General features: G+C 33.2%; 1 long non-coding RNA gene and 1 pseudogene across 1 annotated transcript in view; one reads left to right on the top strand and one right to left on the bottom strand.

The window, feature by feature from the left end:
- The window catches only part of LOC116529454, a 32,377-nt gene extending 10,594 nt beyond the window's left edge, over positions 1-21,783 (bottom strand). The window contains exon 1 of the long non-coding RNA XR_004259513.1: positions 21,217-21,783. This is a non-coding gene — a long non-coding RNA (uncharacterized LOC116529454). The remainder of the gene's footprint in view (positions 1-21,216) is intronic.
- LOC116536361 lies at positions 4,626-4,734 on the top strand (annotated as a pseudogene).
- Positions 21,784-22,234: the final 451 nt, after the last annotated feature.

Below are 22,234 nucleotides of genomic sequence, written 5' to 3' on the forward strand. Positions count from 1 at the left end.
ACCTGAGCAAAAGAGACAAGAATTTCTACCTGAAACATGCACATTCTATTGTTAGTGCCTTCATTTAGGGTATGTGGGCTTTTAGGAGCTGGCCTTGGCCTTCTCCTCTAGCCTTATTCTCTGACTTCAGCCTCATCTATCTCTATACCTTTGCCCCTCTCATCCCTCCATTCTTCTCACACCTGTCTAATTCCTTTTCTTTTCAAATCATCTCAGTCTGTTTTTGATTATCTCATCCTTCAGTTTGTAATTCTGGAACTTTTATATTTCCCGACCTGTCTATAGGTTTGGATAACTATAAATGGCACCGTAAGCCTGATAGTTTATTTTTATGACATTACATTAAACAAGAATGCAGTTTTCTGTAAGTTTAAGAAATATACTTAATGGACAGAATTTTTGTGTAATACTGATCCTTATTTATAAGTAAATTGCTGTCCACTTTTTCTTTCTACCACATTAGCTTCATATGAAGCTCTAAATGATTATAATTTATTTTCATTTTTCCCTTCATTAGGAGCAATTCTTATGAAGTCTAAGAAGCCTCCTATCTCATCTTACATTTACTCTAAAATAACTAGCAACATAAAAATCTACCTAGAAAACTATACTCTGTAAATATATCTAATAATATTCTATACATGACCACACATATTTGTATGTAACTGACTGTTTGTGTGTTTGTTTGAGACAGGCTTTCACTCTGTGGCTCAGGTTGGAGTTCAGTGTCACCAACATGGCTGACTGCAACTTTGAACTCCTGTACTAAAAGGATTCTCTGCCTTCAGCTTCCTGAGTACCTGGGACTACAGGCATATGGACCACACCTGGTTAATTAAAAAAAGAATTTTTTTGTAGAGATGGAGTCTTGCTATGTTGCCGAGGCTGAACTCAAATTCATGACCTCAAGCAATCCTCCCTCCCGAGTTGCCCAAAGTGCTAGGATTACAGGTATATGAGTCCCTGTGCCTGGCTTTTGACATTTTAGTAATGTTATGTAAATGTCCTTGATTTATCTGCCTTATTTAGGTTTAGTGCTAGTATAAATATTTACTGAGAAATCAATTAAAGGGTTATCTATTGATAGTTCCCATTTGGAAAAATAATGAGAGCAAACATTATATAGAGAGTATTTACGATGTTCCAGAAACTGCTTAAAGTGATTTACATTTATTATTTTTAATTCATGTTCAATCATTCTATAAAGTAGGAACTATTGCTATTTGCATTATATGGGGAATACAGTAAAAAGCAGAAAGTTTAAGGGAGTCACCCAAAATTACAACACAAGCAAATGACCTAGTGAGGAGTTGAACGTAGGCACTATTGCTAGAAAGATGTGGGTATGTGCATTGAATTGGATGGAAATTTAACTTATATTTATTTAAAATCATGTAAGTACCTTTTCTTTAATACTAAAATCACTAAATGTTTCAGTGTGCTCAATGCTAAAAGGAAATTTCATATCTTCAGCTATTCAGAATAAAAGCAGATAAAAATTTTTATAACAGGTACAACAGTATATTTGTACTTGCTTTTTAAGGCTTCAAATGGATTGAATCATCCTTAAGTTATATAGGGTTATGGAGGCTGATTTAATATTAGTATCTCCCTATTATTTATAATATACATTGCTTCTTCTTAATCTTGGAAATGAAAGAATATATGGATTTCTATTTCTAAGCAAGCAGTGCATTGGATGACTTTGAAGTAATATTTAAAAAGTCTTTATTTTTGCTGGGCGCGGTGGCTCACGCCTGTAATCCCAGCACTTTGGGAGGCCGAGGCGGGTGGATCACGAGGTCGAGACCATCCTGGTCAAAATGGTGAAACCCCGTCTCTACTAAAACTACAAAAAATTAGCTGGGCATGGTGGCGCGTGCCTGTAATCCCAGCTACTCAGGAGGCTGAGGCAGGAGAATTGCCTGAACCCAGGAGGCAGAGGTTGTGGTGAGCCTGGGCAACAAGAGCGAAACTCCGACTCAAAAAAAAAAAAAAAAGTCTTTATTTTTGAAAAAGTGTTGGGGTTTTAAGCTTAGGAGAAGCTGAGATCCACATATGCCTGAAAATGTGCTAAGGCAAATGCACCAGTAAACTATTATTGAATTTCAATAATTATATAAGCATACTTTTTTGGACTTTATAATAGTTCTTTATTAACAATACTCATTATTTGTCAGTGCCTGAACTACTTTTATTTAGATTTTTTTAAATTATACTTTAAGTTCTGGGATACATGTGAGGAATGTGCATGTTTGTTACATAGGTATACTTGTGCCGTGGTGGTTTGTTGTACCCATCAACTCATCATCTACATTAGGTATTTCTCCTAATGCCATCCCTCCTTTAGCCCCCCCCACTCCCTGACAGGCCCTGGTATGTGATGTTACCCTCCCTGTGTCCATGTGTTCTCATTGTTCAACTCCCAATCATAAGTTAGAACATGTAGTGTTTGTTTTTCTGTTCTTGTGTTAGTTTGCTGAGAATGATGACTTTCAGCTTTATCCATGTCCCTGCGAAGAATATGAACTCATCCTTTTTGGAGACCAATGAAACAGAACAGAGGCCTCAGAAATAACGCCACACATCTCCAATCATTTGATCATTGACAAACCTGACAAAAACAACCAGTGGGGAATGGATTCCCTATTTAATAAATGGTTGGGAAAACTGACTAGCCATATGCAGAAAACTGAAACTGGACCCATTCTAATACCTTATACAAAAATTAACTCAAGATGGATTAAACACTGGCTCATGCCTATAATCCCAGCACTTTGGGAGGCTGAAGCAGGTGAAACACGAGGCCAGGAGTTTGAGACCAGCCTGACCAACATGAATAAATCCCGCTTATACTAAAAATACAAAATTAGCTGGGCATGGTGGTACATGCCAGTAATCCCAGCTACTCAAGAGGCTGAGGCAGGAGAATCACTTGAACCCAGGAGGCGGAGGTTGCAGTGAGCCAAGATCACACCATTGCACTCCAGCTTGGGCAATAAGAGTGAAACTTCATCTCAAACAAAAAAAAAAAAAAAAAAAAAAAAAAAAAAAGATGGATTAAAGGCTTAAATGTAAGACCTAAAACCTTTAAAACCCTAGAAGAAAATTATTTAGGCAATACCATAAGCATACATTTTTTAAAAAAAGGTTATATTAGTATCAGAGTTGGCTGAAGATTTGAAAGTATACTAGAAGTAAATCATTTGACACTCTTAAAATGGATATTCTTTAGGTGCTTCCTCTACACATGCCTGGAGGCTGAACACAGCTTAGTGTTGGGTAGAGGTTGAGAAGTGTGTATCAACCCTGCTTGCAGACCCTACGCACAAAACTAAAGGTTTAGTTAATGGATTCATCCTCATCAAACATAGTTTAGCTAATATCTGTTGCTTCTTAAATGTCTCTATGTGTGCTTCACCTCCCACCTAAGTGGCAAATCAAAACTGCCCTCTAATTATTATATATCTATTTCATTGGCTTAATAGATCAATTGATCCAGGGAGGGGGGAACGGATGGGGGGGGAAGAGAGAGAGAGAGAGACAGAGACAGAGAGAGAGAGAGACAGAGAGAGAGGAGACATGTTTATCTCTATTTATCCATCATAAAATTTCAGTGATTTTTTTCTACAGATCCTAACCTGGCTGACTTACTGCTTATTCATAGTATGCCTGTGGATTGCTTAAAACCCCATACACAGCTACCCACTGCTACAAAAGTGTAGTTATACTCTTCATCACCATGGTCTCCAGAGCTCTGGATGATCAGACTTTGGCTACCTCACAAGACTCTTCTCAGACCCCTGTCTCTCTGGCCACTAGACTCCAAAACCTTAAGTTTCTTTCCCTTTTCTCAGATACTACCAGTCTTTCTCATCTCCTGGCCCTTGAACATGTTCTTACATCTTGTGAAAACTCTTTTCACCACCGTTGAATCTATCAGGTCCCTTCCCATTCACAGGTAGCAATTCAAATACTACTTCCTCAGAGAAATCTCTTTTGTCCATCACACAATAGTTGCTATCATATTATCAGTTGATTTTTTTAAATTATTACTCTGAAATTTTTGTTTATTCATTTTCTTGTTGGTTTATTTTTTAACACTCTTAAGTAGAATCTAAGTATCATCTGAGAAAGATCTATCCCTTGTTCACCACTGTCTCTTCAGTACCTAGCACAATGTCTAGCACATAGAAGCTGTTCAGTAAATAGTTGCTGAATGAATGAATATTGTTCATGAATTTGCTCCCATTTTGAGAAATACTGTGGCTTCAAGAGAAGAGAAGGTCCATACTATGTGACTTATAACTCCTAATAGGCTACTTATTATGGTCATTTATTCTCACAAATTCTCAATTCCTTTAACTGTAAAACAGAGAAAATAATGTCATATTTTATTTATATTTATTTCATTTTATTATTCAATAAAGGATTTGGAGTTACTTTGAAAATTCATGGTATTATTCATTATGTTATAAATACACAAGTAAAAAAAATCATAAAACAAAATTAAGAAAGGAGTAATATGAAAATAAAATGGGAAGATCCCAAATTAAATAGCTATTTAAATAAACATAATTTTCTGTCTAATTTCATTTTAATTTTGGCCTTTAAAATAACTCATAGTCTACGGCCATACCACCCTGAACGTGCCTGATCTTGGAAGCTAAGCAGGGTTGGGCCTGGTTAGTATTTGGGTGAGAGACCGCTTGAGAATACCAGGTGCTGTGGGCTTTTTTAAAAAAATAAAAAAAAATAAAAAAATAAAAAATAAAATAACTCATGAATATAATAAAAGAAATAAAAACTACTTACTACTACTACTTAACAATAACTCATACATATAATAAAAGAAATAAAATGTACTTATCCCATGATACTTAGGATTTTTTTGTGAGGAAGATAAGAAATATTGGATGAAGTAATTTATGTGAAGCAGATTTGCAAACAGTAATCATACATTTACTATTATTAGTGTTTATGTAAAGTTTTGTTAACCAACATTTCTCATGTTTTATTTTCTCACTTCATATTTCTTATTACATACTTTTTTTGTACATATCTCTTATGTTATATATTTTTTGTTCATATCTCTTTTTCATGTAGAGCTATGTGGTCTCTCTAAGGAGACTGTGAGCCTTTTGAGAAAAAGTTCTTTTTTGCCTCCTTGTACGCCTATTTTTTTTTTTTTTTTGTTCTTCCTAGGACAATCATCATGCTGACCATGAGTCAATAACACCTGAGAGCTGGCTATCAGCACATTTAGAACTGAAGATGACTAAAACTTACAGAAGAGCCTTTGCAAATTTTAAGATATCAAGGGCAGAATTTCTGGCAAAGAGAGGAGAATCCTCCATTTTATAGAGCTGTCTTCTTTCTCTGGTTTAATGGCATAAACTGACTTCTCTCTTCAGTTTCTTGGGTTATTTTAATAGCACAGTGATAAGCCCTAGCCCCACGCTTGTCCATAGGAGAATTGTCCTGACACAAAAAGGTATTTTCTGCGCTGTCTTCCCCTCTACCTTTGAATGTTTCATGACTCAGAGGAGGCTATCTTTAACAAAATGAGAATAAAAAATTGAAACATACGTTTATAATATGTCTTACATATAAATGCTGCATATTTTGTCTAACATCTAATTTGTGTGAAATGAAGGAAAAGCAGGCATGAAGTTTCTCAACATAACAAATGGTTTTATCAAATATACACATCATGGAGTATATGTGAGTATGTGGAAAGCAATGGGGAAATACTTAGTTTTGAGGTAATGCTTTCTTAGTTTATAAATTAATAAATCCTCCATATTCCTCAGTAAGAGAAGTAACGTTCATCCCAAACCAAAAATCAAAAAGGAAATTATGTGAACACAATCAAGAAATCCAGTTCTGTTACATAAAATATGACTAGAATGTTACATTATTCACCATACAAAATCATGTGGGTTTTTTTGCCATTGGCAAACATGTTTCATTTACAAATTTATATATCTCTACAGAATTTCCTTCAATATTTCCCAGAAGAAAAATTCTTCTCTATGGATATATTGTGGAGCAGTTGATTAAATATTTATTGAAATGCTTAATATAGTATGCCTGGAAAAAACAAAATTAAAAACATGAACAAATTAATATAGTATAACAAAAAATCTTAAAAACACTAGCATAAATTATTTTATATAAATATTAAAATAGTGAAAAACAGCTAATTTAGAAGAATTAAGGAAATACCTGTTTAAAACTACCAACATTAAAATCAACCACTAACCAATATAACATTTATAGCTGCATTTAACATAATGTACTTTTTAATCCCCTAAAACTTTCTGTTCTTTTACTGGTTTACTTTTGGAATAACGTGTTAGTAAAAAATATAGTTCAAATTAAGCTATGTATTGAAGAGAAATGTACCAACTATGTTGTTACGGTTTTTATTACAAATAACATAGAGTTTTGATGAACTTTGAAAGGACACAGTGAAGTTTATTATTAGGAAAGTCTGGCCACTATGAACAAGACTGATTTAGGCTGAACTGCTTTTTTTTTTTTTTTTTTTTTTTTAATCCCATCAAATTCTTTCTTTGAAATAATAAGAATTACTTTGTGGTGTGTGGAGTTATAATTCTTCTGTGAGAACTCAGAGTAAACATTTGATGGCAAATTCATAAAATAATCATTTTTGGTCCATTTCCTTTGGCTCCACATACTGTTTATATAGCGGTATAAGGGTTTCTGTTACTAATCTGTCTGTGAAGTTTAGCCCTGCTTACATAGAGTAGATTTGGGAAATAATGGAATGAGTAACATCTAAGGACTAAAACACGATAGACAAATTTATTTGTAACTACAATAGGGCAAAATATATATCTATCCCCAATAGTAATCCCTTCTATAAAGTAGAAACATTTAACCTTCGAGTGACCATAAAATTTAGTGTCTAGCTGGAATACTTTTGAAAGTGAAAGAGGTTAGGACAAGAGGCTTGAATCAATCATCTCAGGCCAACTGGAACACATGTTCACCCTATTCAATAAAGATCTTTGGACCGGTTCTCTTCCTTCTCTTTTTATCTTTCTGGCAGTATCAACACTTTTATGTTTAAACTTTGTTTTTACGGCTTATCTGCCTATCCAGCCGTCAATATCACCCTATTATTTGCATTATACTTACAGAATTCAAAGGTAGATATGTTAATAAATTTATTTTTATGGATATGTTCAGATAAAGTTCATTTATAGTAAGCAATTATACTGAATAGAGAGCACAGTGATCTTCCTCGAGGTAATTATCATGCTAAGATTATTGCTTGCACAAAAAGGGTCATAAGAGGTTTTATGGCAGTAACCTGTAAGATCTGAACCTTCTGATCTTTTTATCTCTGGAGCACATAATGTATTTTTTTTACATTAAGTACTGAAATTACAGTCCATTAAAAATTAAGCATTTAGAATAATTGCTCTCATTTTTAAAGAGTCTAAATACCTAGATATATTTCAAGACTACTTGATTTGCACATTGTATTAAACACTCGCCATATGCAGAAAGTGTGCATGTTGAGTATGGTACTAGAAGTGTAACTAAAACTAATGAAAAAATATACATGGCATAAGTGATCACATTATCTACCAACTTCATAAGTATATATTTCTTTTTGAATTGAATCTCTCAAGCTTCATGCAATTTTGTCTTTTGATAATCCTGCTCAGTTTACAGATAACATGTACAATGCTAGTGATAGTGGCATTTTATTTAATTTTTATGAGTAACCAATTTACTTCACTTAAAATTCATATGTGTGTGTGTGTGTTTGTGTGTAAATACACATATACCTACAGTATTTTTTATAGCAGTTTCAGGTTTGCATAAAAATTGAGCAGAAAGTACAGTTCGCCTATGCTTCCTTCCCTATTTCTCTTACTATTAACATCTTGCATTAGTAAGATACATTTCTTAGAATTCATGATCTAATATTGACTTAATGTTAGTAACCAAAGTCTATAGTTTACATTAGAGTTCACTTTTTGTGCTGTACGTTCTATGGGCTTGAGAAATATCATGACATATATTTACCATTAAACTATCATACAGAGTAGTCTCAGTGTCCTCTATGCCTTTGCCCACATTACTCATAGTAAGATCATCAATAATATTTATCATTTGTTAATTCAGTGGTCCTTCCCTAGCTTGATCTTTCAGCAACACTTGACAATGGATACTTCACACACTCTGAGGCCACATGTTTTCCCCGTTTTTTTTTTCTTACTTTTTAATTCTTTCTTAGCTTTTGCAGGATTCTTCTCTTCTCTATAATCTCTTAATAGTGGATTGTTCCAAGATTCATCCTTTGTTCCTATTTATTGCTGTATCTATACTCACAATCTTGGTGATCTCATCCAGTCTCATTGTTTTAATAGCATGTATGTGGATTAACATTCATTGATTCACTAACTTATGACTCTAGTCCAGATGTCTCTCTCATAATCTAGGTGTATATATTCAACTGCTCATTTGCTCTTACCTTAGATGTCCAAAAGACATTTTAAATTAAAACAACAAATAATTTTTAAACTTCACTGTGATTCCTCACAAGTTTACCAATTCAGTTGATGACAAATCGATTCTGCCAATTACTCTGTTCAAAAAGCTTGGCATCATTCTTGACTCCTTAATTTCCTTTATATTCTACTTCTAATTCATTGGGAAACCCTATTAGTTCTAATTTTAAGGTATAATCAGAATCCAATCAGTTTCTACTTTCTTCACTCCTATCACTCTGGTCTGAGTCATTGTGTCTTGAATTATTGCAATAACCCCGAAAACACCTTCCTCCCCACTCTTTTCCATGTTTGTTTCCCAACTGTCTATTATTATAGGAGTAGCAAGAGTAATTATTTTCAAACATGAGTCAGATAATGCCACTCTTTCTTAAAAACTCTGCTTTTGCTCTCCATTGTACTCCAAGTAAAAGCTAGAGTCTTTACAGTGGCTGTCAGTTGCCCTTAATTATCCAACATCATTACTTCTTCTTCTCCTAAATGCTTCCTTCTTGCTGTACTCAAGTCACATTTGCTCCTTGCATTGCCACACCAGGCATACATAACACCTGCACAACCTTTATATCTGTAGCAATCTCTTCCTGAAATACTTTCACCTCACTTAAGTCTTTGTTCAAATTTTGTTTTTCATTCATGTTTTTTCTTTCCTTGGTTTACTTTTTGTTTTACTATTTAACAGCATTCATCAATTGATAGCATATTATTGTAGAATTTGTTTTAATTTTTAACATTTTTGAGTACATGAGATATTTTGATACTTTTCAATGCATAATAATCACGTCATGAAAAATGGGATCTCCATTCCTTCAAGAATTTGTTTTTTGTGTTACAAATAATCCAATTATACTTTTAGTTATTTCAAAATGTATAATTAAGTTATTTTGATTATAGTCACACTATGCAACTACCAAATATGAAGTATTATATCATTATATGACTTACTCATATTTATTGCTTGTTGTTTAGAAGATAAGCTTCTTAGATATGAAACTTTGTTTTGATTTGTTCACTAATATATTCAAGCACATTGAACTCATTGAACTGTGTCTAGTACATGCTGAATACTTGATGAATATTTGTTAAGTGCATCCTCTGTTGCATCTTTGTTGTTCCTATTTTGTTTTCTCCATGCCTTTGACATAGTTAACGCTGGAAAAGCACCAGAACATGTTCTCTGTAGTGTCCAAGCATGTCATTAGTAAAGGACAAAACCAATCATTATTGTATTATCATGTGATGTGTCATCATGCATATTTCACCTTAAGAACAATTAAGGCTGATGTTATAAAATGGGAATTATCAATATAAGACAGCTATTCAGAGAAAAGAGTAAAGGAGTGAAAATAAACTTGATTTCTTCTAAATTTTTAAAGTACATTGGAATTATAGTTATGTAGCCTTGATTACAAAATAACAGCTCTCATAATATCCTCCATCCCTTCCTGCTTCTCTCTCTTTTTCTCTATTTCTTTCTATTTCTAGTTTTTTTTTTTTTCTGGAGGATTTATGAATATAAACAATCTGCCAGTGGATACTACATTAGCATTTGTAATTAAAAAAGAGTATTTATTGGGAAAGGAAGTACATATTATTTTCCTAAAAATACATGTAAGACCTTGTTTTTATTTTTAATTATAGTACAGAATTTCAAACCTGTTACATATTTGGAAAAACATGAAAGATTTTTTTTTCCTTTAAAACATATTTTATATACAGAAAAATAAGTCATTTTCAGGTATGAAAATTAATTATAATATATATTAAAATCAAACTCTATGTACTAAAATGCCTGATTTTCAGTCACCTAAGAGATATAGGAAGAAGGCTTTATCTCTGCAGGGATAAATGGGGAGCCAGTTGTTTCACATCTTTTTTAAAAAAATTAAAGCCAGTAGATATCTGCCTTCTTATGATATGTGTAGACCTTATATGGACATATCACTGTCTAGATCGCTGAAACACTGCAGAACACACAGAGCATTTGAAAATCACTAAATCTAGAGTTTCTAATTAATGTTAATAAAGTTAAAAGCAAGCACTTGTGTTTGTTTGTATTGGGTAAGAAAATGATCCGTATTTTGCAATTCCAAACTTTAATTCAATCCCAACATTAATTATAAATTTGCGTTAATAGACAGTATACAAATATGTAACTAATATATGATTTAAGAATTACAATATTATAATAAAAGTGAGGAACAAATAAGTATATTCCTTACTATAAAAATATTTTTAGACAGAAATTTTAGTAATTTTATTACTGATCCTTAGAGGTATTAATTGGCTACATTTTATATTATTGGTCTTAGCACTGAAAATTTCTACTGATACTACTTTGTCTAGAATATCAGCCATTTTGGAATAATTTTTCTTCTCTCGTCTTCCTTTCGGTAAATGTGTGTTTACCTGTGGAGCAGAAGTCTGCAAAATAATGAGTTAGATAGACAAGCTTAACAGACTACATATGATAGACAATCTGGCCACTGTGACTGTAAATAAATTAAGCTCACCCTCAAATTAAATGGTCTGAGAAGGCTTTCTAAAAGCAGTAGCACCAAACCTGAATCTTGAATGACAAGTTAGATAAAGAATGGGTGGGCCCTCCTTCGTAGACTTATATAGACTTTTGCAAACTTATGAGAATAATGACACACTCAAGTAGTTCATTTTGTTAATTTTGTACTGTTGAAAGATAATGTGGAGCTGGCTGAAGAAGAGTGGTCAATAGATGAATTTGAACAGAGAAAAAAAGGCCAGATTAAGAAAGTGGTTTTTGTTTCTTTTGTTTTGTTTTTGTGTATACTCTAATAGAGGCAGTTAAATTAAATATTCATTGGGACTTGAAATGAGAAGACCCTGGACAGTTCACAGAAAAGGCTCAGCGATTCAAATGTCAGTCAATGTTTTTGCTATCTATTGCTACATAAAATATTATTCCAAAATTTAGCAGCTTATGAAAATGAGTATGTATTATCTCATACAATTTCTGAGTATCAGGAGTCCAAGAGCAGCTAAGTTAGGTAATTTTGGCTCAGTGCCTCTCATGAACTCTCAGTCAAGTTTCTCAGCCAGAGCTGCAATCCTCTGACAGTTTGATGAAGGCAGGAGGATCCACTTCCAAGAATAATCACACACATGGCTTCTGACCGTAGAACTCTGAAGTTTGCTTGTTTTTAACAGAGCACCTCAGTTCTTTACCACATGGTTTCTCTCTGCAAAGTTTCTCATGATATGTCAGCTGCTTAGAGCAAATGATTCAAGGGAGAGGGAGAACAACAAAGATGGAAATCATGTCTTTTTAACCTAATCTGGGAAATGGCATCCCATCATTTCTTCTGTATTTTCCTTGGTCACACAGTCCAACCCTGTATAATATGAAACACAACAACACAACATTTTGAATACCAGATGTAGGGGGCTGGGGTTGGGGACCATCTTGGAGACAGGCTACCATAACTCAGAGGGAGAAAATTAGAGCCCACTGAAACATAGATTCAACATTTTGAAAGGTACTATGGACTGAACTGCATCCCCCCACCGAAATTCATATTTAGAGACGGGGACAGTGAAGAAATAATAAAGGTTACATAAAGTCATAAGATTAGGAACCTAATCCAATTAGAATGGTGGGTGGCCTTATAGAAGAGGGGACACACCGGGGTCGCTGTCTCCAACATGTGAGGCCACAGTGAGAAGGCAGCCATATGCAAACCAGGAAGACAGCCCTCACCAGACACTGACCATGCTGCTGCCTGTTTTTGGACTTCTAGTCCCCAAAACTGTGAGAAATAAATATCTATCATTTAAGCCAGCTTGCCTGTGATACTCGGTTATAGCAGCCTGAACAGATATGACGAAACCAAGAGAGGAGTATAACAGAAGCCAAATAAAAAACACAGTTTGAAAAGGAACAGGTAAACTGAGAGTGTCAATTGAGCCTTATTTATTATTGTTTTGGAATTTACTAAGAGTGGGTGAATAATCTAATTTATTTGGAAAAATATAAAGTTTTTAGATGATATTTAGTTTCTGCTTGCTCGAAGTTACATGTTTTGTCATATGGTGTACCCAATGTTTGATTCCTCAACAAAGATTCGAAATTATTTTAAATTTCTTTCCCCAGCTATTTGGCTTTATTTTTTCATTGTGACTCTATGATCTGCTAAATTTGTATTTGCTTGTGCATATATACATATATTCTTTTCTTCTCTGAAACTCTATAGTTATTAAAATTGCTAATTCCTGTCTCATTTATCCTGGGAGAAAAAGGTCTAAACCATATATCAGTTTAATGAAACATTCTCTTCAGGTGCTAAATTCCATGAATATATTAGTCAGATATTAATTATAAACAACAGGATACTTTTCAAAAATAAGATAATTGTTCAGGCCATAGACCATTCCAACAACATTTGATTGTTTTTAAACTGATTTTTTTTAAAGTAGCCAATTTTAAACATTATAAAGTCTTCAAATAGCCTGGTTGAATATTTTAAAGGCTTTGATTTTAATTAGATATTGGACTGCTTCAGCTTACTGAAAAGAGGTGAGAAAGCTTCAAACCATGACACTCTCCTAAACAGCAGGTGTCAGCTCTAACTGCCTCTGAAAATATTTAATATATTCAGTTAATCGAATTCCTTAGAGAATGTTACAGTCCTGCTTATTTGTCTTATGCAGACTTTGTATTAGATTTTCTTTCTTATTTACTGTACTTCTTTACATGTTATGAAAAATTATGTCTGATATTTTCTGGTTTCCCAACAAAATCAATTTTAGCTTTTCTCAGTCTTGCAATCACAATAAACTAAACATTACTAGCTTCATTCCTTGACTTTTAGAATTTGAGGTCTTCCCTTTCAGTATTCTGAGGCGACCTTGACAATTTTGGAATATTTACTTATATCAGTTTTGCATATAGTCTGCCAAATAGCTTAAGGCTCCATAGATGAGCATATATTAAACCATGAGTGTGATTTTTTTTTCTATTGAGTTTATGATGTAGCTTAAATAAAATTGAAGAAAATGTTAAAAACTACAAAATTTGTTAGTATACACCTGAATAGTGCAGCAAGTGACCAACTCTTGTGAGTTTGCAAAGCCAGTGAAGTAAATATAAGGTAATTTATTTAAGGGGTGTATTGTACTTACTATGCAAGAGGTGTATTGTACTTATTATTATTATAACACAATCTTAGCTTTTTCCTCAAAGGTATCTTGTTGTTCAATGGTTATAATATGCAAACCAGCTCCAGTGCTTCGACAGAAGTTGACCATGCCTTTGAGGGCAACATTTGAGATAGTGACATTTACTTCCCTGTGTGGTGCTTGCCTCTATTGCTGAAATTGCAGAAATGTAATAAGAGCTACTATCTATTATCACTTTATAAAAATAAATAATCTTTAAATTAGAAATAAGTGAGGGATACTGAGGAAATTATCATGTTATTATTATATTAGAAATGTCAGATGAATACCTAAGTATGCCAAAGACAGAGTATTGTTTTATTTTTAAAGTTGTCTTCATGTCTATATCGGTACACTAACGTATCTCTGTGTGAGCGTGTGTGTGTGTGTGTGTGTGTGTGTGTGTGTGTATATTGTCCTAGAATAAATTACATTTTTGTCTTAATATAATTAAAAGTAATGACTTGAAGTCATATCAGTGGGCACTGTTAGTGTATTTAAGGAAGTTGAAACTGTGAACAGATAGGAAGCTTTTAGGCAGGCTGAGTTAACTCCTGGAAAAGTAGAAGCAATGATTCTCAAGATGAGGAGTTTTACAATTCTGTCTGTCCTAATTCTTCTCCACAAAGGGATATATACAATAATCTCCAACAAAAAAAAAATTAAAACTCCAGTGATAATTTTGAGAAAACGTGTTTTCCTTTGCTCCACTCCCACTAGGTGTCAGGAAAATTATTCTAAATGGTGAGAATAAGACCAGGAAGATAGGTTACCTTTTCTAAACACCTCCACTGTCTGCCATAGATGTTCAGTTTAACCAAAATTATTTATTCGCGTCTTGGAGGCTTTTGAAATTCATGTTCAGAGTAGAAACTCTTCCTTTGGTACACTTAGACTGCTAGCAGCTTTTACAAATAACTGGTACTTTCAGAGGCAGCCCTTGGTAAAGCAAAATTTTCAATAAGGGAATGTGTACTGTTTTTCTCCATAATGCTTCCCAAAGACAAAACTCTTACTCAATATCAATAAAATTAATGTTAGTGTGGCATGTCAGCTTGAATAAATTTTAGTGATAGATCTTTTTCTCCCTCTCTCTCAACTCCCAGACTTATTTAAATGCCCTCCAAATTCTAAATAAGATCTTCCGAATTAAGTTGATTGATATTTGTTTGAATTGTCAGGTATTTATAAAATCAATTCAGTCAAATACTGATTGATTTTGGCAGATGTGAGAGTGACATCTTTTTTGAATGCAAATATGTGTTTTTAATTATTGTTACCTGGATGTTATATCTTAAGGTGGAGCCAAAGGATTCAATAACACTGCACATGCAAAATGTTATTTTATTTCTAAAAATGGAAAAAATATATTTGATTAAATAATTCACTTATTTCCCCAGTAGCACAAACCTAAGTGGTTATTATTAAAAATTCTTAATTTTTTATGAAAACTTTTTTGATGTTTTCATTATATTTTTACTTTGATAAAATATTTTAATTATTCTACAGAAATTCTATTATTTTTAAATACAGTGGTCAGTAAATATTTATTACACAAAGATATCAGAAGCATATGGAAGAGCAGTTTGAATACTTTCATATACATTTTTTATGTTTCTCCGTATGTATCCATTTCTACTTCCAACACATTAGATTATCACCTCTTCCAGGGACTATTTAATAGTTTAATTGGCCTTCCCGTATTTCTTACCTTTTTAAGGCTCTGAGTTTCTTTGGCAATTCCTCTTTACTATTTAGAAATCTCCATTGTTTGCCTAAAATCCATAGAATAAAATCTAATCCTTCTTTTTGTGTCAATACATTTTCCAAAAGCTTATCACAATTCATTTTTTTAGGTTAAAGTGTTATATTTTTACAGGCTTGTCTTCAATTAATCACAAGTATCTGTGTGTGTGGGCGGGGTGGGGGGAAGGGGTGTTTTAATCATCCCTGGAAAATATTTTTGCATTTTCCAACCCCACACATAGTTTGTATGATTCCAAATGACTGAAATATGTTCTCCTTTCTCTTCACCTAATTAAATTCTACTCATCACTTATGTGAGTAACACTTGTGTGTAACTCCTGCTAGTTGCTGCAATGGGTAAACACTGAATCTCAGTGGCTTATAACCAGCAAGATTCATCTCTCCTGCAGGTGAAGTCCATTAGGTCAGGTAGTTCAGATAGCTCTCCTCCATTCTGTAGCCAAACAATCTGAATAAATATGTGACTTACGAAGCTGCAAAGGCAGGAGAACGGAATTATGGGGACAATCTGTAGGCACTTACTGACTTGGCCTCAGAAATACACAGATCACTTCCTTGCAGAGTCCTCTGGCGTGGTTCAATGGTTTGAACCTAACATTAAAGGAAACAGTGAAAAGTAGGTGAACAAATGGCACATTTGGGGCATATAGCCTTAGTCAATTCTGTAAACACAGATACAATCATGTCTACTATGAAAGCTTAACCTGCCAGGCCAATGTAAAACAATCTTTTCTCCTTTGAAATTATATACCATTTCCTATAAAATTGACCTGCTGATATTAATAAATAACCTCACAGCATCATTTTTACCATCTTTTTTGTCATAATTTTACCAATTTTTTTTTTAATTAAATTGTAAGCTCATTGAGGATAGGATCTATATCTACAGTAAATTATCTCCTGAGAGTGCTTAGCAAGATACTCTATATATAGTGAAAGGACAGGCTATAGTTCTTACTTAATTTAACATTCCAAACCATTTCAGTTAACAGACAGACATCTAGGAAAACAAGACTTCAGATACACCTCAGGCATCTCATGTATAATATAAATTATTAAAACTGATTAATGTTCTGCTGATAATGTTTCTTCAAAAAAAAAAAAAAGGAAAGAAAATCTTGGCTGAAGGACAAATTCAACTAAATGAGATAAAAAAGGGAAGGGCACGGTCACACAATATATCACCAATCTTCTGAATCCCTCTATATAATCAAGAAACATTTGTGTCCTTCTTAGGTCACTAATCCTGCTGTGATTGATGCTAATAACAATAATTTACAATGATAACTTATAATTTTCAGAAAAAATTAATAATTTAACTACTTTGATTATTAAAACAAATATAAAAAAAGGAAAGATGTTATTGTAAAGCATATTGTTTCAATGAGAAAATTGAGGTTTTAAGTAATCATAGAACACGAAATTATACAAGTCTAGCATTGGCAAAGACCTTAAATATGATCTAATGCAATAGTTTCATTTACAGTTGAGAATACTGCAGCCCAAATAGGTTAATTGACTTGTGTGAGGTCCTGTAGAGAATGAATGGATATAGCAGAATTAAAGCTCCTCAAGTCCAGTGATATTTAGACTGTGCTATTCTGCCTTTTATTTAATTAAGCGCAACACAAATATGCATTGTTTAAGAAAGCTATTTAAAATAGTATCTACCTGAAATGGAGTAGATGTTGAAAGGATTTTATAAGTCATGAGTTTTTAATGTGTTTTATTTCTTCCTCATTAAAAGGGAGAAATCTTTGGAAAAAAGAGTGAGATCTCTCTTAGGTAAGAGTGTTCGGTGTAAGCCTTGAAACATAAATGTATTTGATTTTAATTGGATAAGCTGCATGTATGTGAAGTTACTTATGGACTTAAATTTTAAGCAATACATTGACAAAACCAGGAAATACAAAAACTAGAGAGAATAGTATATTAAAGATCTTTTTGAATGTAGAATTGATGCAGCCACATTTGGTTTCCAAAATGCTTAGTAACATTCATTTTTAAACTAGTAAGTATGCTTTGACTATGACTTACTTTTATCATTAGTTTAAAGCTAGAATACTGTTGATAGTATTTAATATTACCACTCCCTACGTCCTAGATTCTGTAAAAAACAAATAAAATGTGCAGTCTGTTTTCAGGACAGTTTCATTTGCATTTCATTACACTTTTAACCCTCAATTTTTATTCTTGTAGAGGCTATTATAGGAGCTGGTAATCATACCTTATATGTTATAGACAACTCTTAGGTTATCAAAACGATCATCTGGTCTATTCCTCTGAGTCTAAGCATGACAACCTTAGATCATTCAAAACTATGATTCCCTCTCTAATTTTTCAAGACATCAGGTGTGAAGATTAAATCGATCAATTTTTTAAAGTATATTTCTTTGGAACCTGGTATGTAAAATAAACTGAGCTATATCTTGTGATGAATAAAATAATCAGCATTTGGTCTTAAGCTCACAATCAAAGGAAAAACTAAAAGCACAATACAAGATGCAAAATAACATTCTAATAAGGCATTACAGAAGTCATAAAGTGATATTTGATTTATTCTCAAATGATTGGTTCAGATAATACATGCTGTTAGAGTTCAGAGAAGAGAGAAATATATCTTAACATTCAATAGAAATTCTCTCTTGATATAACTAAAGGTAGTTTTATTTGGTTTAGTCTTTTGTGGATCACTAGAACTGGCAAGTTTCAAGTATCTTTTTTTCTTTTTTGCCTTCATTTTTTTAATGTTAGATATTACCTACAACTTCTAAACCTTTCTTTAAACTTTTCCTCAAGGTTTCAGTCATCATCTGCTAAATAATCTATACTTCTTCACAATAACACTATATGTAAATTTCTTTTGCTATATCAGACTTTAAAATAATGAAAAGATTACTTCTCATGTTTAAACAGCATAGTAGAATCCACGGTGTCGCCTTCTTTATGACTTCCAAATCAATTTTAGCCTTATTTGAACCAAGGTAGGCCTTCCTCATCTCAAATATATGCAATACTTTTTTGATATAATGTGTGCTCTGACCCCATAACTATAGCTTTTTTTTTTAAAGCAACTTGATTTAATTCAGCTCAAATATATTAATATTGCCATTGCAAATAACTCACTTGGCAGGGACAAAAAAGTTCACATGTCAATGTGATCAGAAAAGAGGGTGAGGCACCAGAGTAAGTGAAAGAGGCATTTTGGAATTAATCAAGATAAGAGTACCAGCACCTCATATTTTACCTAAACAACAGCACAGGGTATAAGCAATTTGTATTTTTTCTTGGCCTTGTTACCATTTCACCCTGACTTATAATTGATAGATCATTCATTTAATTAATTGATTCTATTTCTAGACTATAAAATGTTAGGGAGAATTCTCTTTTTGGTTCACTTTCTCTTGCAGCTTAGATTTCTGAATATACATATTGCTGAAGCAGGAATAGAAATAAACATATTTGGACAGTGCCAGAGAAAAGACCATTTTACCTGTAAATGCTTTTCAATATAAAGCACATAAATCTGAAAGAAATGATTTGAGAGAGTTTTCTTTCCCAAGGATGAAATGCCTGTGTGTAAATTATGCCATTGTGTTACCCTGACTGGTGGGTATAAATTGTCTATTCTCTTTCTACTACTTCAAGTCACAGTTAAAATATAAAATTATCACTATGTAGTAACACAATGAAATCTTGCCTAGTTGTGTTTCCGAGATAAATATATTGTTGGGTTTTTGTCATGGTATGAATACATGAGGGTGAAACAGTGAAAAATACCCCTTTCTACCAAAACTTTTCTTCATGTTTATTACACCCCTCAAAGCGGGAGAAGATTAGGTATGGAACAGAGAACAAGGGTAATAAAGTCACATAGAGCTGTGAATCATGTGTTTCATACTCACAGGTACTGACGTACTTTCTCCCCAGAGAAAATAGTATCTATCTTGCAGGCACTGTGAATAATATAAACCAAGACTTTATAGAAGAGATAACATAAATAAGCTAATATGACAGCAATCTTTAGACAAGATTTTATTCCAACTAAATCATCTCGAATTTTTAAATAACACAGAATAGCAAGAGTGTAGACAAATTGAAAGAAATTTAAATCTAGACTACCTTAGATAATATTTAATATTAAACACTCTGAAGCCCATGCTCTACCACAGGAATACATACCAACAATCATGTGTTTTGCCCTAGCTTTTCAAGTCATTTCATTGAAAACTTTCGTAGAAATCAAAGGAGTTATAAAAAAATCCTCTCCCAGGGACAGGAACTCAAGGGTAGTTGCTGCTATGAAACAACAGTAAGAGCAGTTGAAGGGAAATCAGAACCTGACTCTTCCACCCCCACCTATATTGATATTGAACTCTATTCATATCTTCTGTGTATTTCCAACCTGTTATGGAGCCACCTATAACAACAGGTCATCCATTCATTCAACCAGCAGTTAAATAACATTCATTGAATACCAATCACTGTGCCAAATAATCAGCTTTCAAAGAAAACTGTAATCCATTGCAAATGTCAACTTTCTCTTTGTACTTGCATAAAAACAGACTGCAGCTCAGATTCATGTGATCTATAAGTTATGTCTGGGTTACTACCACATGAAGAAACAACAGTTAAATCGAGAAGTCATATATTTATCACAAAAGTATATAATTACTTAGATAAATACTACATTGAAAATGTAAAAAAACTTCCACTTTACTATTAAGTGTTCTCATGAAGATTCCTTGGAGTCAGGGGAATACATGGAAATACCCATGACTTTTGAGAGATTAACAATTGAAGTGGTAGTTGGACCAGAGTCTCTTGACATATTATATTTGTCATCAGTCACATCAACATCACTAAGCAAAATATTTGAGCATTGATGGTATGGATTATATGTGTCTTACACATGTACAAATGCTATAGAAATATGTTTGAGATGTATTAATATAAGCATGTGTGTGTGTGTGTGTGTGTGTGTGTGTGTTTGTGTGTGTGTTCAGACATTGATTTACACATCTAATTATTAAGAAGAGCATGGGGGTATAAGAACAAAATATCTGCTTTTTGAAGTATAAACCTTTTATAATGAATTCCCATATTGCAAAATTTCACATGTAAAGGATATATTTCAAAAGCTTATTGTCAGAAACATAAGCCTTACTGCCATTTCTCTTGGATCAGTGAGCTCATGAGTCTCTTCCTTGGGTTTCATTTTAAGAAGGTTTCAATTCTTAGAGAGAATAGATGACAGTTGGAGTATGGAAGTTTTTTGTCACTATGACTGTATTCTCCCAAGAAGAACTAAAGAAAGTAGAGCAAGAATTTTTATTGCTTAGAAATAAACTTCAATGAGCCTTTCAATTTCTTATTCTTATAGAAGATTGCCTTCAGTTACCTAAATAATTCTCAATGATTCCAAGAAAATATTTAATAAGGTAGGAAAAATAAAGGCAATTTGTAATCACATTATTTCCTATTCATTTTATTGGGGGGTTTATTTCCTTTGTTACTTTTATTTGACTCCCTCAATAGTATGACTCTATTATAGTGAATGACATAGTTGGACACATTCAAAATTAATTATTTTCGAACTAGATTATATTCTAAGAAAATATTTGAAATTGGAGACATAGGCTTAGTTAGAAATCATCATAATACATACTCTCACACACACACTGATACTCACATATACAAACATACTAACCTAGTTGTCCATATGCTTCTCTGAGTGATTGTTCCCGACCAAATACACTGAATGACTGTGCTGATTAAATTCTGTGATCTTTTCTCCACATTTAATTCATCTTGTCAGGTATGGAAGACCAATGGCTTCATTTCAAAGGAAAAAAAAATTCAAACAAAAACAGGGCTTTGTTCCTTGACCTATAGTTCTGAGAAAAATAGCACAACACCCAAACACACCCAAGTGGCAAACATCTATAGCTAATTTCTATGTTATGACAGAGAGTGAGGGATGTTTAAGGTATAAAATGAGGCTGAGCTTTGGAGTGAAGGCATTTTTTCTCTTTTGCCTTGGACAACTGCTGGAAAAACGGCCTTCGATGTCTTTGTCAGATTCCCACACAGACTGTGAAGTTTCTCTGAGTCCAGGCGGGTTATCTCACAAATCTGTGCAAAGCTCCAGTGAATAATTTATATCAGACATGAGGCGACAAGTTAAACACGCCCATTTTGTCTAAAATGCTATGAAGGTATCAAGATGGAGCCAAGCTACAGGGCGAGGGGAGCCTGGCTGATGGGAATCCGAGTATGTCTAGAAGAGAGGATGCTGCTGTAAAGAAAATGAAATGTAATGAGATACTCTTTCATGCATAATTCATAGGTGAAAACATGACTGCATAAAAAGCCATGGATTTTAACAAGGCAAGCCTGCAATCATGCACATTATCTTCCCAGAGGAACTTTATATAATATTGGTCAAAAGGAGAAGATTCTGAATACCAGTACAAAATAAAGCTGACAGATTTTCAAATGCAGCAGAATTTACATTAATGTACAATGCCTGTAAAAGAAACAATTTCTATTTACACCTGAAAATACTGCATAGCAAAAATTTACTTTAAAACATTTGCTATCTCCTCTTTAAATAGGAAAAAAAAAGAGGAGAATAGAAGATTCATTTTGATAAACATCAATAAAATGTAAAAGCTGTGTTTACTGAATGTTGTGGGGTTAAGTTAAACTGGACTTGCCAGACGTTT

The sequence above is a fragment of the Sapajus apella genome, unplaced genomic scaffold (genome assembly GCF_009761245.1).
Source record: "Sapajus apella isolate SASKATOON/1434 unplaced genomic scaffold, GSC_monkey_1.0 scaffold3, whole genome shotgun sequence".
In the NCBI taxonomy this organism is placed as follows: Eukaryota; Metazoa; Chordata; class Mammalia; order Primates; family Cebidae; genus Sapajus; species Sapajus apella.